The sequence below is a fragment of the Leguminivora glycinivorella genome, chromosome 2 (assembly GCF_023078275.1).
Source record: "Leguminivora glycinivorella isolate SPB_JAAS2020 chromosome 2, LegGlyc_1.1, whole genome shotgun sequence".
Classification (NCBI taxonomy): domain Eukaryota; kingdom Metazoa; phylum Arthropoda; class Insecta; order Lepidoptera; family Tortricidae; genus Leguminivora; species Leguminivora glycinivorella.
This window is the reverse complement of record NC_062972.1, coordinates 20,220,905-20,237,921: the sequence shown is the minus strand read 5'-3', so window position 1 is coordinate 20,237,921 and position 17,017 is coordinate 20,220,905. Positions and strand designations below refer to the sequence as shown.

General features: G+C 41.0%; 1 long non-coding RNA gene across 1 annotated transcript; it reads left to right on the top strand.

Moving 5' to 3' along the window:
- Positions 1 to 10,603: 10,603 nt before the first annotated feature.
- LOC125237237 lies at positions 10,604 to 15,444 on the top strand. The gene is made up of 8 exons (XR_007178309.1): positions 10,604 to 10,920; positions 11,304 to 11,373; positions 11,886 to 11,967; positions 12,194 to 12,263; positions 12,777 to 12,858; positions 13,085 to 13,154; positions 13,944 to 14,012; positions 14,286 to 15,444. It is a non-coding gene; the product is annotated as an uncharacterized LOC125237237 (long non-coding RNA).
- Positions 15,445 to 17,017: the final 1,573 nt, after the last annotated feature.

Here is a 17,017-nt window from a genome sequence, read left to right as displayed (position 1 = left end):
AAACCTAGGATTTTCCCGAAAATTCACAGTCTACATATCAATTGGTGCCTTTGGATCACTTGTTCGAGACCTGCTAAAGTTTATTAGTCCTACTGCACCCATCACTAACCGCGAAACAGAATGTAAACCATCAGGCACGACGCATGGCACATAAATCGCGCAACCGACGCATCAAGCCAGAGTTCGGCGGACCGCGCTATCTATCAAGTTACCGTGGATCGTGCAGCTGGGATTTTTCAAGAGATTTTGGCGATCTTCGGTCTTTTACAGTAACATAATAAACGTACCCAAAAACTTAATAGTTAATAACTGATGCAACTAGCTACAGTAAAATGTTTTTTTATCACGATTAACGGATTATCGATTTAAAGTTAATCCGTCTTCCGTTAATTTTATTGAAATGTATCGCTTTAACGATTAACGAAGTTAAATTTTATAGTAACGGATTAACGATTATCGAAGTTAACTATTTGATTAACGGTGCCCAGCTATGTTAATAGGCTATACTTAAAATATGCTCCTCTACATACGCCGCTGACATGTATTTATTTTGATTTTTGCCCGATCAGTGAATTTTCATGTTTAGCATGCATATGTAAGGCATTAATAATAATTTAATAATACTACGTCGGTGGCAAACAAGCATACGGTCCGCCTGATGGAAAGCGGTCACCGTAACCTATGAACGCATGCAACGCAAACAGTGTCATGGTAAGAGGCATGTATCCATAACCTTTTGCTTTAGTTTTAGTGGTAAATTGCCTTTCATAACCTCTTTAAGGGCCCAAAACTTTTTCCATGTACATTGTACAGGATATTTTTCTATCCATTTCCATATCATTGTGATGTTTATTTGTATTTAAAAAGGTAAATATTTTGGTTTTTGGCTCATATTTCAAAAATTTGATAATATTAATATTTTCGGAAATAATCGCTCCTAAAGGAAAAAGAAGTGCGTCCCCCCCCTCCCTCTGACTTTTGAACCATATGTTTAAAAAATATGAAAAAAAATCACAAAAGTGGAACTTTAAATACTTTCTAGGAAAATTGTTTGGAAATTGATAGGTTCAGTAGTTTTTGAGAAAAATACGGAAAACTACGGAACCCTAACACTGAGCGTGGCCCGACACGCTCTTGGCCGGTTTGAATGAACGAATGAATGATTTTTAAAGTATGTGTAAGGGTGCGCGCCCATGGGCGACCAAGTTGCTCGTGCTTATGTGCGACTAACTAACTAAGCTAACTTATGTGCGAAATATCAAATGACATTTCGCACATAAGTTCCGAAAAACTTATTGGTACGAGTCGAAAATAACAGGCATAAAGTTCATCATGTCAGTGATTGTTTTGACATGAAGTAAGTTCACATTCGATGACGTCACTACACCGCTGACACCGTTTTTGGTGGCCAAAAAAATACACACATTTTAATAGAAAACACGTATACATAATACAGTTCTAATACCCAAAATCTAATAAATATGGGTTTTTATGTAAAATACTACAGAAGACAATCATTTATTGTGCCAAATTCGATATGAGTCTAGTAGTTGTATGCAACTAGCAGAGAAGGGCGCGTTTGATATTGAACTGCTGAACGAGATGAAGTAGTTTCGCAGATTTCGAGAACTCTGCCCGGGTGTCTCATCTCGAGTAGGTACCTAACGCTGGACTGGAGTGACGAAGCCCTCAAGGGAATTGTCGAAGAACAAAGCTGAGCGGTGTTTGTCATATGCCAAATCATTTTCATGAGTAACTAGCATCAACATTAATTAAAGTGAAGTTAAAAATAAAGTCACATAATTATGTTATGAGCAAGATGCCCCAAACCGATCGACGCGGAATTTGCTCTATTAGCCGACCAAAAATCACTAGTTAGTATTGATAAATTCCCATGTTCAGGCGTAAATATCGTATTGGACACATAAACAATGACACAGTACTTGCCTTGCAAACCGTTGTTTCTTTCGGTTACGGCCTTGAGATCGAGAAGTAGAGTGAATTCATATTTCCACTTGATATCTTCACTCAATTAAAGAACATAAGTTGACACAAGACTGTTTTTTTAGCACATTTACACAGTTAAATCATATTTTTACACAACGCGCCGAGTGCCGCGTGCCCTTTTGAGACGCAACTAGTGTCGAGACTGAGTGGCGACTAGTGGCGTGGCGTGAAGGTCGCGCGGCCCGGTCGTTCGCAGTTTTCCCGCGCTATTTGAAATATGTGACCAATGGATGTGTTTTATTAATTATTATGCCTGTGCAAGTATGAAGAGGTTTAACGCGTCATTGTCGCTGAACACATGTTCATACTTATTACATGCACCTTATTACAAAGACAGAGGGCCTAAACTGGAATGACTTTCCTTTGAATTAGCGATAATTTTGGTCGGCGAATCACAAAGCCTTTGACAAATGCCGACTTCTGACGCTTGCTCACCGCGGGCGCTAAAGGAACCGCCATTTTATTTTTCGCCATGCGCTGTGATATTATTATGCAATTTAGTAGTACCTACTAGTACGTGTCGATATCAGTAGGTACCTAAGCTGAATTGATTCAATTGATTGAATTAAAAGGACATATTTTATTTTTAACCAAACTAATAAAAAGGAGCCGTTTATGGTACAGTCAGCCAAAAAAGTGGTATACCACTTTTCTGTAAAGCACTTTCTTGGTTCAACATGTGGAATCTTGAGCGTTGCGAGGGTGTCAAAGCTCGTACGTTAAACAATTTTTTCCACAGCGTGAAACATAAAAAAAATTCACCACACCAACACGAGGAAAATTTTAACTGGAAAACATTAAAATAAATCAAATTCGTCAATTAAGTAAACATTTACGATTCAATGTCATTATTAAAACGGCAAACTACTTTACCAGTGCGAATTAGAAGATTCTACCAACATAAAATAATGAATTAGGAAAAGAAGAGAAAAGTAAACAATAAAAGAGGAGCGCAACGATAGCGGTGCGTCGGACGAACGCCGGCGGGAACTAACGCCGTGGCTTGCGTGGGCGACGATCGCGCGATGGTCGCGCGACAGCGACGCGACGCATACGAAAGCAAACCTTATCGTTATGGAAATATGAGACGCGACGGCGGCGGTCGCGCGATGGTCGCGCGACGGCGATGCGACGCATACGAAATCAAACCTTATCGATATGGAAGTATGAGACGCGACGGTCACGCAAGACACGGCGTAACGGGCGCGGATTGCGAGCGGAACGTTATCATTGTGCTCCGCTAACGCTAAGCTATCAAAACGCTTTATGTGTGGCGGAGGCTTACGACGCGCGGGGGGCGTTTCGAGGGCGTTTCGCGTCGCCGAAATGCCATTCGGCTATGGGGCCTGGTTGGAAAAACATTCCAAAAACACAAAAGGTGTGACGTATGTAATTATTGAACACCTAAGTGACCGACCACACCAGACCGTCGCGTGTCTCGGGGCGCGCAACGGGCGTCCGCGCCACGCCACTTCAGTGTAATTCAAAAAACGTCTCCTCAGTACATTTTGTATAGGAAAGACGTAAGACGCGCCCCAGGTGGCGTGGCGGCGGCGGGGCGCGCGCCGCGCCGCTTGGCGGCGCGCCTTACGTCCTTCCTATACAAAATGTACTGAGGAGACGCTTTTTGAATTACACTCAGGTGGCGTGGCGCGGACGCCCTTTGCGCGCCCCGAGACACGCAACGGTCTGATAGTAGGATACAAAAACAGTTCGTAACTCACCTTCACTTATCAATGAGATTGATCTACGAATCCGCTGTCCAAATGGCAATATGCAAAATGAGCCCAGTGCCACAGCAAACCACACCACATAATTTGTCTTAGGTCCGCCCGCGTCACCTTCATTTCTCATCAACGGTTGGCAACAACTGGCTTATTGATGTATGTCGCCTCGACTTACACTGATAAGGTATCTAAAATTACACATATTTTATTATTAGCTAGTTCAAAGGTATGTAGGTACGTAGGATACAAAAACAGTTCGTAACTCACCTTCACTTATCAATGAGATTGATCTACGAATCCGCTGTCCAAATGGCAATATGCAAAATGAGCCCAGTGCCACAGCAAATCACACCACTTAATTTGTCTTAGATCCGCCCTCATCAACGGTTGGCAACAACTGGCTTATTGATGTATGTCGCCTCGACTTACACTGATAAGGTATCTAAAATTACACATATTTTATTATTAGCTAGTTCAAAGGTATGTAGGTACGTAGGATACAAAAACAGTTCGTAACTCACCTTCACTTATCAATGAGATTGATCTACGAATCCGCTGTCCAAATGGCAATATGCAAAATGAGCCCAGTGCCACAGCAAATCACACCACTTAATTTGTCTTAGATCCGCCCTCATCAACGGTTGGCAACAACTGGCTTATTGATGTATGTCGCCTCGACTTACACTGATAAGGTATCTAAAATTACACATATTTTATTATTAGCTAGTTCAAAGGTATGTAGGTACGTAGGATACAAAAACAGTTCGTAACTCACCTTCACTTATCAATGAGATTGATCTACGAATCCGCTGTCCAAATGGCAATATGCAAAATGAGCCCAGTGCCACAGCAAATCACACCACTTAATTTGTCTTAGATCCGCCCTCATCAACGGTTGGCAACAACTGGCTTATTGATGTATGTCGCCTCGACTTACACTGATAAGGTATCTAAAATTACACATATTTTATTATTAGCTAGTTCAAAGGTATGATGGTACGTAGGATACAAAAACAGTTCGTAACTCACCTTCACTTATCAATGAGATTGATCTACGAATCCGCTGTCCAAATGGCAATATGCAAAATGAGCCCAGTGCCACAGCAAATCGCATCACTTAATTTGTCTTAGGTCCGCCCGCATCACCTTCATTTCTCATCAACGGTTGGCAACAACTGGCTTATTGATGTATGTCGCCTCGACTTACACTGATAAGGTATCTAAAATTACACATATTTTATTATTAGCTAGTTCAAAGGTATGTAGGTACGTAGGATACAAAAACAGTTCGTAACTCACCTTCACTTATCAATGAGATTGATCTACGAATCCGCTGTCCAAATGGCAATATGCAAAATGAGCCCAGTGCCACAGCAAATCACACCACTTAATTTGTCTTAGGTCCGCCCGCATCACCTTCATTTCTCATCAACGGTTGGCAACAACTGGCTTATTGATGTATGTCGCCTCGACTTACACTGATAAGGTATCTAAAATTACACATATTTTATTATTAGCTAGTTCAAAGGTATGATGGTACGTAGGATACAAAAACAGTTCGTAACTCACCTTCACTTATCAATGAGATTGATCTACGAATCCGCTGTCCAAATGGCAATATGCAAAATGAGCCCAGTGCCACAGCAAATCGCATCACTTAATTTGTCTTAGGTCCGCCCGCATCACCTTCATTTCTCATCAACGGTTGGCAACAACTGGCTTATTGATGTATGTCGCCTCGACTTACACTGATAAGGTATCTAAAATTACACATATTTTATTATTAGCTAGTTCAAAGGTATGTAGGTACGTAGGATACAAAAACAGTTCGTAACTCACCTTCACTTATCAATGAGATTGATCTACGAATCCGCTGTCCAAATGGCAATATGCAAAATGAGCCCAGTGCCACAGCAAATCGCATCACTTAATTTGTCTTAGGTCCGCCCGCATCACCTTCATTTCTCATCAACGGTTGGCAACAACTGGCTTATTGATGTATGTCGCCTCGACTTACACTGATAAGGTATCTAAAATTACACATATTTTATTATTAGCTAGTTCAAAGGTATGTAGGTACGTAGGATACAAAAAAAAAGTTCGTAACTCACCTTCACTTATCAATGAGATTGATCTACGAATCCGCTGTCCAAATGGCAATATGCAAAATGAGCCCAGTGCCACAGCAAATCACACCACTTAATTTGTCTTAGATCCGCTCTCATCAACGGTTGGCAACAACTGGCTTATTGATGTATGTCGCCTCGACTTACACTGATAAGGTATCTAAAATTACACATATTTTATTATTAGCTAGTTCAAAGGTATGATGGTACGTAGGATACAAAAACAGTTCGTAACTCACCTTCACTTATCAATGAGATTGATCTACGAATCCGCTGTCCAAATGGCAATATGCAAAATGAGCCCAGTGCCACAGCAAATCACATCACTTAATTTGTCTTAGGTCCGCCCGCATCACCTTCATTTCTCATCAACGGTTGGCAACAACTGGCTTATTGATGTATGTGGCCTCGACTTACACTGATAAGGTATCTAAAATTACACATATTTTATTATTAGCTAGTCCAAAGGTATGTAGGTACGTAGGATACAAAAACAGTTCTTAACTCACCTTCACTTATCAATAAGATTGATCTACGAATCCGCTGTCCAAATGGCAATATGCAAAATGAGCCCAGTGCCACAGCAAATCACACCACTTAATTTGTCTTAGGTCCGCCCGCATCACCTTCATTTCTCATCAACGGTTGGCAACAACTGGCTTATTGATGTATGTCGCCTCGACTTACACTGATAAGGTATCTAAAATTACACATATTTTATTATTAGCTAGTCCAAAGGTATGTAGATACGTAGGATACAAAAACAGTTCGTAACTCACCTTCACTTATCAATAAGATTGATCTACGAATCCGCTGTCCAAATGGCAATATGCAAAATGAGCCCAGTGCCACAGCAAATCACACCACTTAATTTGTCTTAGGTCCGCCCGCATCAATTTCATTTCTCGTCAACGGTTGGCAACAACTGGCTTATTGATGTATGTCGCCTCGACTTACACTGATAAGGTATCTAAAATTACACATATTTTATTATTAGCTAGTTCAAAGGTATGTAGGTACGTAGGATACAAAAACAGTTCGTAACTCACCTTCACTTATCAATGAGATTGATCTACGAATCCGCTGTCCAAATGGCAATATGCAAAATGAGCCCAGTGCCACAGCAAATCACATCACTTAATTTGTCTTAGGTCCGCCCGCATCACCTTCATTTCTCATCAACGGTTGGCAACAACTGGCTTATTGATGTATGTCGCCTCGACTTACACTGATAAGGTATCTAAAATTACACATATTTTATTATTAGCTAGTTCAAAGGTATGTAGGTACGTAGGATACAAAAACAGTTCGTAACTCACCTTCACTTATCAATGAGATTGATCTACGAATCCGCTGTCCAAATGGCAATATGCAAAATGAGCCCAGTGCCACAGCAAATCACACCACTTAATTTGTCTTAGATCCGCCCTCATCAACGGTTGGCAACAACTGGCTTATTGATGTATGTCGCCTCGACTTACACTGATAAGGTATCTAAAATTACACATATTTTATTATTAGCTAGTTCAAAGGTATGTAGGTACGTAGGATACAAAAACAGTTCGTAACTCACCTTCACTTATCAATGAGATTGATCTACGAATCCGCTGTCCAAATGGCAATATGCAAAATGAGCCCAGTGCCACAGCAAATCACACCACTTAATTTGTCTTAGGTCCGCCCGCATCAACTTCATTTCTTATCAACTCCTGTGTATTTTATTTTTATTTCATTTCATTTTCATTTCATTTCATTTTCATCCTAAAGATGATTGCAAATCATGTGTGCTGTCCTGTATTTAACAAAATAATATTAAATGTGAAATCGAATCTAGTTTTTAAGTACTAACATTATTTTATAAGCGATTATGAAAATAATAATAATAATATCCCTTGTATATCCCTTGCCTTTAGATTAAAGTGTCTAAAAGGGCCTCTGTGCTGTTGGCTTCGGCCCCACACATGCCTCCCAAAAGTCCGGGACCCCATGGTCCCGAGATATGGTAAGACATACAAATAATAATATTTATTTATTTCATAAAGATAACATTGATCTCATTATTCTAACAATAATGAGATCAATGTCATATTTTTATTTTCATTTCATTTTCATTTCATTTTCCTTTTTAAGTTACGGAACCCTAAAAACGTCTCCTCAGTACATTTTGTATAGGAAAGGCGTAAGCCAGCGTTCCCACTTAAGTGTCGCGTGTTTTGGGGCGCGCAACGGACGTCCGCGCCATGCCACCTGAGTGTAATTCAAAAAACGTCTCCTCAGTACATTTCGCGGACGTCCGTTGCGCGCCCCGAGACACGCGACGCTCTGATGTGGCCGGTCCGTAAGTAAGACGCAAGACATAAGGCGCGTCTTACGTCTTAAGAGACGCGTCTTACGTCTTTCCTATACAAAATGTACTTGCGTCGCTTGTATTATTATGTGTATTTTATGCCTAAAGCCTCCGCCACACATGAAGCGTTTTGATAGCGTAGCGTTAGCGCAATGATAGCGGTGCGCCGGCGTTCCGCTTGCAATCCGCGCATTCCGCTCGCAATCCGCGCTCTTAAGTTCCCGCTGGCGTTGCGCCCAGCGGACGCCGGGCCGCTGGGTGCAACGCCAAACGTTCGTCCGGCGCAACGCTATCGTTGCGCTCCGCTGACGCTCCGCTACCGCTCCGCCTACGCTATCTAAACGCGCATGTGTGGCCGAGCTTTAAGCGCGTGTCACGTTCGCATAGCACCTCGCTCATATAAAAAAATCTAGTATCACACTGCTTCTCAAAGTTAAAACGCATTAAGGCTAGTGCATTACATACATACTTTACTTACTACAATTATCTTTTCATTGACAGAAAAAGATACAAGTTTTTTTAAAAGTGTGGCGTCGATATGTGGCGGAGGCTTCATAATTACAGAATGTAGATAGTACCTAAATAATGTAGTTTTCCTTAAATAAAGTATTTTGCAACTCACCTTTACTAATTATCGGTATTGTTCAATGTGCCCGCCTCTTTCTTCAATACACAATCTAGCCCGCTTGCGGACATGTCGCGCGACTCGCTGCAGAGTGTTCCGATTCGCCTTTATTTGTTCAAATGCCGCCCTTATTCGAACTTCTAACTCGCCAACATTTTCTGGTGGCGGTTGATTCTCGTACACCAGTCTTTTGACGTCGCCCCACAGATAAAAGTCCATCGGTGTCAAATCGGGGGACCTTGGCGGCCATGCTACGAGTTCACTGCCCCGCCCTATCCAATTGTTGCGCCCGAATCTCTCGTCCAGGTGGGCACGTGCCGCTTGTGAGAAATGAGCTGGAGCGCCGTCATGCATAAATGTTATGCCTTCGCCCGTTTCGCCGGCCTCGACTAGTTGGGCCTCAAAATCGCCCCTCAGGAAGTCCAAATAGGCTGGTCCATTTAGCCTATCTAAGAAAACAGGACCCAAAATTTTCTCATGCAGAATGCCAGCCCACACATTCCTGCTAAAACGGTGCTGAAAGTATGTTACTTTCGTTTTATGCGGATTCTCAGTAGCATAATGATGCTCATTATGATGATTAAAAGCCCCGTTTCGTTGAAAAGTTGACTCGTCTGTCCACAAGATTCGGCGCTCTCTATTTTCCAACAGCCACTGACAAAATTGCTGCCGTTTTTCGCGATCCGGCTGAAGAATATCGTGTACCTTCTTGATTTTGTATGGGTGGAACCCGTGTTCCCGCAATTTGGCCCCAATAGTGCTTCGCGGGATTCCACTTTCCGCAGAGTATTTTCTTTGGCTGTCCGAGGGGTTTTCTAAGAAGTGCTCGACTATCTGATCGGCTACCTCCAAATTTTCAGGACGACCATTATCATGATGGTGTCCCGGGGTAGTTCGTTTCGCGGTCCCGCACGAAAGGCGTATGCAGCAAGTAGGATGGTTCGCACATTAGGGACGGGCTCATTATTTTGGCAAAACCTTTCCATGTAAATCCGACGCGCCTCCGCCGTACATTGGTTAGCGGCACCATAATAAATAGCGGCCATCGCTCCACGTTGGACATTAGTATAGCGCGGCATTTTTAGAACTATTTTAAGCCTAACCTAATCTACCTAGAACTATGCTACACTACCTACTGAATAATAAGTAACCTATTCTAAATCTAATCTACTACACTTTCAAATCAGTTCAAAATCACCTCTCAGAACACTTTTACACAGCACAATCACAAATCTTCTAATCAAAAAACCTTTCGCTCAACACAAACAACGATTTTCACAATGCAAGGAGATCCTAAATTCACAAACGAAACAACCGAGAGCATCGACCAAAACCGACTAATCAAAGAAATTCAAAATACTAGAAGATTCTTATACGTACATACCGTAATTACCTACAAATTTCCTATTGGCAAACGATTTTGTCCTATGAAAAGGCGCTAATTTCAACATTTTATGAGGAAATGACGGTGCATTCTACCTGCTTAGATTTTTGGAATTTAATGTACTTGTAAAGATGCCTAAGGTACAAAATTAGTATAAATCTTACAAAATCAAACAGAAAAAGAATACGTATTTGTATTAGTAAATAAACTGAGTGATCATTCAAATATGGCGCAACGAATACGTCACGTCCGTCTCAGACGAATCGCTCGCGCAACGTTCGTGCGTTGGGGATCATGCAAAATATTTTTGAATAGCGATTTGTTTGACGCAACTAATTTGTTTAATTTTATTAGAAGAAGCAAAGACAAGTACAAAACAACAATACATTGATATTTTATTTAATTGAATCTTTGCATTACTATTATTGTTTATTTTGTCTTGTAACTAAAGTTAAGTTTGAAAAATTTTCAGAATCCGAAATTATTTCGTGAAACGGAAAATCATAGAGGAGTGACATTTCGATGTTTTGCAGTTTTCGGCAAAATATTGACAACATGTCCGTGTTTATTTTGATTATTCATAATATGTACTATGAATAGTGTGTATTTTAACCACGTTTTAGTGGATCGAGTGTATCGCTGCCTTTGGAATAAACAAACATTAAGTTAGTAACATGGAGAGAAAATCGGATTCGAAAAAGCAGGTACTATTTTTTTCTAAGGTGGACTAGGACTACATGATTACATTGACAGGGAGCTAGATAGTTAATATGAAGCAACAAGAGCACTTACTCAAACAGTACCGACTACTCAAACAGTAGTGGCTCAAGCAGTACCTACTCTGCCAGGTGATTCCAACATAAGGTAAAACCTTTAACAGTAATAGATATACTATTACTAAAAATCATCATTTATTAGCTAGTTAATCTGATATAACAGAAGTTCATGCCTACTCAGCCGGAACAACATGTGTCAGTGCTGTTTACAGCAGATCAGGTAGCTAACGAAGTGAAATGTTAGAAAGGTAGGTAGAAACGCCGTCCATGGGCGTTAGTTAAGTAATAAATTAATCACTGTTTGTTTGCAGGGTCAATACTGAGGCGTGGAATGAGGAAGAATCGCAGTAACTCAAGCTGAGCGGTCGCTAGGGTCGCTAGGTATGTAATCTATTAAAAATGCATTTGGTAACCCAGCGCCCCCTGTCTGTCTTAATTTTCATTGATTTATTATTTAGTCACAGTTGTCATTCATAACACCTGCCAGGTGGTTCCGACATAAAGTAAGAAAGGCTTTATTGCTAAATCATAATTTATCTACTTCAGTTGATATAACAGAAGTCTGATTTGGTGATAAACTTATTTACTTGGGGAACAATCAGACAAAAAAAGTGCCTACTCAGCCGGAACAACATGTGTCAGTGCTATTTACAGATCAGTAGGCCTAGCACATGATGGCCGCGAGAGTATGTCGCCGCGAGATAGATGACACGTCTTCTTCTAACTGTATTAATGACATAAGGACAGGTAGTCTATCTCGCGGCGACATACTCTCGCGGCCATCATGTGCTAGGCCTACAGGTAGCTAATGAAGTGAAATGTTAGAAAGGTACTTTACTTTTAGTCGTAGGATAAAACTAAAAATCTGATATCTACTTTCGCATTTCACACAGGCGCAGGCGCTAAACCGAGCTGAGTACGACGCGTGGGTGGCGCCTACCGGCTGCAACTCAACTAAACAGAACCCGTCGCATGGTATCGTAAATACACCCTTGTCATTACTAGATTTTACTATGATGCGTCAAACCGTCTGTCACCGTTGACGCGAATCATTATGTTTCTAATCTGCACCAGCAGTGTAGTCTGTAGGAGATATGAAATAAACACAGTACTCGTAACATAGTAAGTAGGTAGGTAGGTAGGTAGAAACGCCATCCATGGGCGTTAGTTGAGTAATAAATTAATCACTGTTTGTTTGCAGGGTCAATACTGAGGCGTGGAATGAGGAAGAATCGCAGTAACTCAAGCTGAGCGGTCGGTAGGGTCGCTAGGTATGTAATCTATTAAAAATGCATTTGGTAACCCAGCGCCCCCTGTCTGTCTTAATTTTCATTGATTTATTATTTAGTCACAGTTGTCATTCATAACACCTGCCAGGTGGTTCCGACATAAAGTAAGAAAGGCTTTATTGCTAAATCATAATTTATCTACTTCAGTTGATATAACAGAAGTCTGATTTGGTGATAAACTTATTTACTTGGGGAACAATCAGACAAAAAAAAGTGCCTACTCAGCCGGAACAACATGTGTCAGTGCTATTTACGGATCAGTAGGCCTAGCACATGATGACCGCGAGGGTATGTCGCCGCGAGATAGATGACACGTCTTCTTCTAACTGTATTAATGACATAAGGACAGGTAGTCTATCTCGCGGCGACATACTCTCGCGGCCATCATGTGCTAGGCCTACAGGTAGCTAATGAAGTGAAATGTTAGAAAGGTACTTTACTTTTAGTCGTAGGATAAAACTAAAAATCTGATATCTACTTTCGCATTTCACACAGGCGCAGGCGCTAAACCGAGCTGAGTACGACGCGTGGGTGGCGCCTACCGGCCGCAACTCAACTAAACAGAACCCGTCGCATGGTATCGTAAATACACCCTTGTCATTACTAGATTTTACTATGATGCGTCAAACCGTCTGTCACCGTTGACGCGAATCATTATGTTTCTAATCTGCACCAGCAGTGTAGTCTGTAGGAGATATGAAATAAACACAGTACTCGTAACATAGTAAGTAGGTAGGTAGGTAGGTAGAAACGCCGTCCATGGGCGTTAGTTGAGTAATAAATTAATCACTGTTTGTTTGCAGGGTCAATACTGAGGCGTGGAATGAGGAAGAATCGCAGTAACTCAAGCTGAGCGGTCGGTAGGGTCGCTAGGTATGTAATCTATTAAAAATGCATTTGGTAACCCAGCGCCCCCTGTCTGTCTTAATTTTCATTGATTTATTATTTAGTCACAGTTGTCATTCATAACACCTGCCAGGTGGTTCCGACATAAAGTAAGAAAGGCTTTATTGCTAAATCATAATTTATCTACTTCAGTTGATATAACAGAAGTCTGATTTGGTGATAAACTTATTTACTTGGGGAACAATCAGACAAAAAAAGTGCCTACTCAGCCGGAACAACATGTGTCAGTGCTATTTACGGATCAGTAGGCCTAGCACATGATGACCGCGAGAGTATGTCGCCGCGAGATAGATGACACGTCTTCTTCTAACTGTATTAATGACATAAGGACAGGTAGTCTATCTCGCGGCGACATACTCTCGCGGCCATCATGTGCTAGGCCTACAGGTAGCTAATGAAGTGAAATGTTAGAAAGGTACTTTACTTTTAGTCGTAGGATAAAACTAAAAATCTGATATCTACTTTAGCTGAGTACGACGCGTGGGTGGCGCCTACCGGCTGCAACTCAACTAAACAGAACCCGTCGCATGGTATCGTAAATACACCCTTGTCATTACTAGATTTTACTATGATGCGTCAAACCGTCTGTCACCGTTGACGCGAATCATTATGTTTCTAATCTGCACCAGCAGTGTAGTCTGTAGGAGATATGAAATAAACACAGTACTCGTAACATAGTAAGTAGGTAGGTAGGTAGGTAGAAACGCCGTCCATGGGCGTTAGTTAAGTAATAAATTAATCACTGTTTGTTTGCAGGGTCAATACTGAGGCGTGGAATGAGGAAGAATCGCAGTAACTCAGCCGAGCGGTCGCTAGGGTCGCTAGGTATGTAATTTATCTACTTCAGTTGATATAACAGAAGTCTGATTTGGCAATCACCCAAATCGGCACCCGTACTACATAGTCTGTAGGAGATATGAAATAAACACAGTAGTCGTTAAAAATGCATTTGGTAACCCAGCGCCCTCTGTCTGTCTTCATCTTCATTAACGGCGTAGAAATATGTTCCATACCCGAACGTATTATTAATAAGTAATAGTGGAATGCAATTTTAATAACGATAATGTAAATTGTTGATACAATATTTACTTTTTCCAGATGCAGTAGAACGAAGAAGTAGCTGGCAACTTGAATGCAAGTGTGCATTAGATGGCGCCACCATAGCTTTGCCCGGACAAGAGTTTTGCTCTATGAGATTTGACTTCTAATATTAAAATACTTGGACCGATTCAGGGAGAAGAACGCGCTTTATCAGCACACTCACGCTCCTTTGAAAGCAAAAGCATAATATTATTGTTAATGTATTTTTTTCTAGTATGTAACTTGTAACGTAATGTAACGTGTGTTGTCATGTAACTACTGAATTTTTGATTGACAAATAAGTTATCAGTTAGTTAGTTGTATTAGGTAATTAATTTAATTGAAATTGTGCACACATGCTCCCGCAATTTGGCAATATCAACAACGTTTATTAAAGTTTTTCGAATGCATATCGCAAATGTCAGAATATTCTGTTCATAAAAGTTATGGATTGTCATGCCTTTTTCCAATGACCCTTATTTAGGGTAAAGTAACACCAAACAAAGTATTTGTGAGACAGTTTAACCTTTTGGCCGCCAGAGACTTAAACGGAAAATCGTGACCACGACGCCACTTTTATGTTAGCATAATTTCTTTACCCATCCTTAATTTACCCCCGTGGTGTCAGTGGCACGGTTTTCCGTTGACGTCATTTGCTGTATTTGGCGTTCAAAAGGTTAAAAACATAAAATTTACCATAAATTAAGACCCATAAAATTGTAAACATCTGCGGCGATTTATGATGATTGTGTTAACTAAACGTAACATAAGCATTTGTAAATGTAATCAATTTTAGCATATTACTTACCAAAACTCACCTGTGCTATTCCATTTCCCTGTTATCCCCAATCGTGCTGGTAGCAGCGAAGTGCAATGCTTTATACCTTTCCCCAAAATCTCAGTCCTGCGAGTGCGAGGTGCAAAATGTAAGTATTTATCAAAAAGGGACGGCTGTTTCGCAGGCTAGATAATGTTTCCTCCTCTCTTGTACTAGGCCGACTAGTACTCCGATGCGCCTATCTCCTCCTTCCTTATATCCGTAGCTAGTTATCAGAAAAATAAAAAATAAATCATCCGTTTGTTTTTCTTATGCAACAGGCGTTTAAAGGAGGTCAAAAAAGACAAGTGGCGTGGGTAACAATTTGAGGCGAAGTATTTTTTGACTCAGTTAAACACCGTTGCATACAATACTTTTTCTACGACCATGCACTTACTTTTTAATAGTTTTCTAAAATAACTTTCGTGAAATTCGCACTGTTTCCTGTATTTGGGCGCCCCGCGGCCCGCTTTATCCCTTAAAGGCTACCTAACAATGCTTTAAGAGCTATATCGTATGCGTGGGTGCACGGGCCGCCGGGCGGGGGCGGGCATCTTTTATGTAGAGTTTTAACGATCTAATGCACGACACTGTAAATAACGAATAACAACACGGCAGTAGAAAAAATAATAAATAAAACAAGTTTCAGAGGAGTATTCATTTATTATTTCACCCATTCCTCGTACATACTGTTCGTACCTACTACATTTCATGCAGTTCAACTGGGTACCTACATCACTTCGTCAGTCCAGTTCAGACGGGACAATCCGATTGCCAATTAGGTTCTGAATCTCGCATAACGCGCGTAATAGTTCTAACGCTGTAAGTGAGAACGCTCGCTCTTACTTACGTGAAAAAATTCACGGAGCGGCCGTGTGTTAACTAACTAACGCACGACCGCACCGCACCGGTAAGTGACAACGAGCAAAAAATAACTCTTTCTCGCTCCCACTTACAGGATAGTGATGGGATGACCTATGAATAATTATTTTACAAATAATTGATTGTAATTATTGATTTATTAAAAACAACTTGTATTTTCATATTCCATGGGCATTGTATTTCCGTATACTGCGTATCCGAACGTGCGAGCCAGTTGTCTATGGTTTGTAAAATTGTTTCTTATTTGCGTCGAAGTGTTTACGTTACACAAACTTTTTAAGAAAAAACTGTTCCAAAGTGTGTTTTATTTTGTGAAAAGTGCTGTGTATTGATGTTTTCGCAAAGTTGTGAGTGTTTAATTGGTCGATAGTGCGTGTTAAAGGTGATGAGTGAATAAAGTGCGGACGAAGCAAACACACGTAAGTAGTTTTTATTATCTTATTTGCGACAGTTTTCCTACGCAAATCAATGTGCTACGTTTAAATCTCACAAACAACTTAATCCGCATGTCTTCCTTCCAAATAATTCAAGGTTTCGAGCTGCTAGAACATTAAATTATGAGGTTATCTTTTCATGTCAAAACACTCGCAGCCAACTTCACTCTAAACCTGTTCATGAATGAACTTTTACGCTCGGTCATTGAACCTAACGCAATTATTACTTTTTTAACCGTTCCAAAAGTTGGAGCGAAAAAAAAAAACCACCCAGGGGGCCTATTCTGATCCCCAAAAACTCACTGGCGACGGGAATGCACTTTATTTCTGGCCACCCTGTATATCGTATTAGGGACGAAAAAATTCGTAACCTGGGTTTTCTGTCGTGTTTTTAGTTTCCTGATCCTGACTTGACGTCGAAGGCTGCGGCTCTTCGGCTACATATATATTGGGCTGACTTTTGGACCTTCGGGTAAATACGTTATCAGATCTAAACCTATAAAATCCGCGGGTCGGATTTCCAAAACCGCGCCCAGTTTCATTTTGAGTATAGCTACCTCGCGAGGCCCGATTCCCGTAATAGGAATTCCGCACTTGCATGTTGCCGGGTGCTCCCC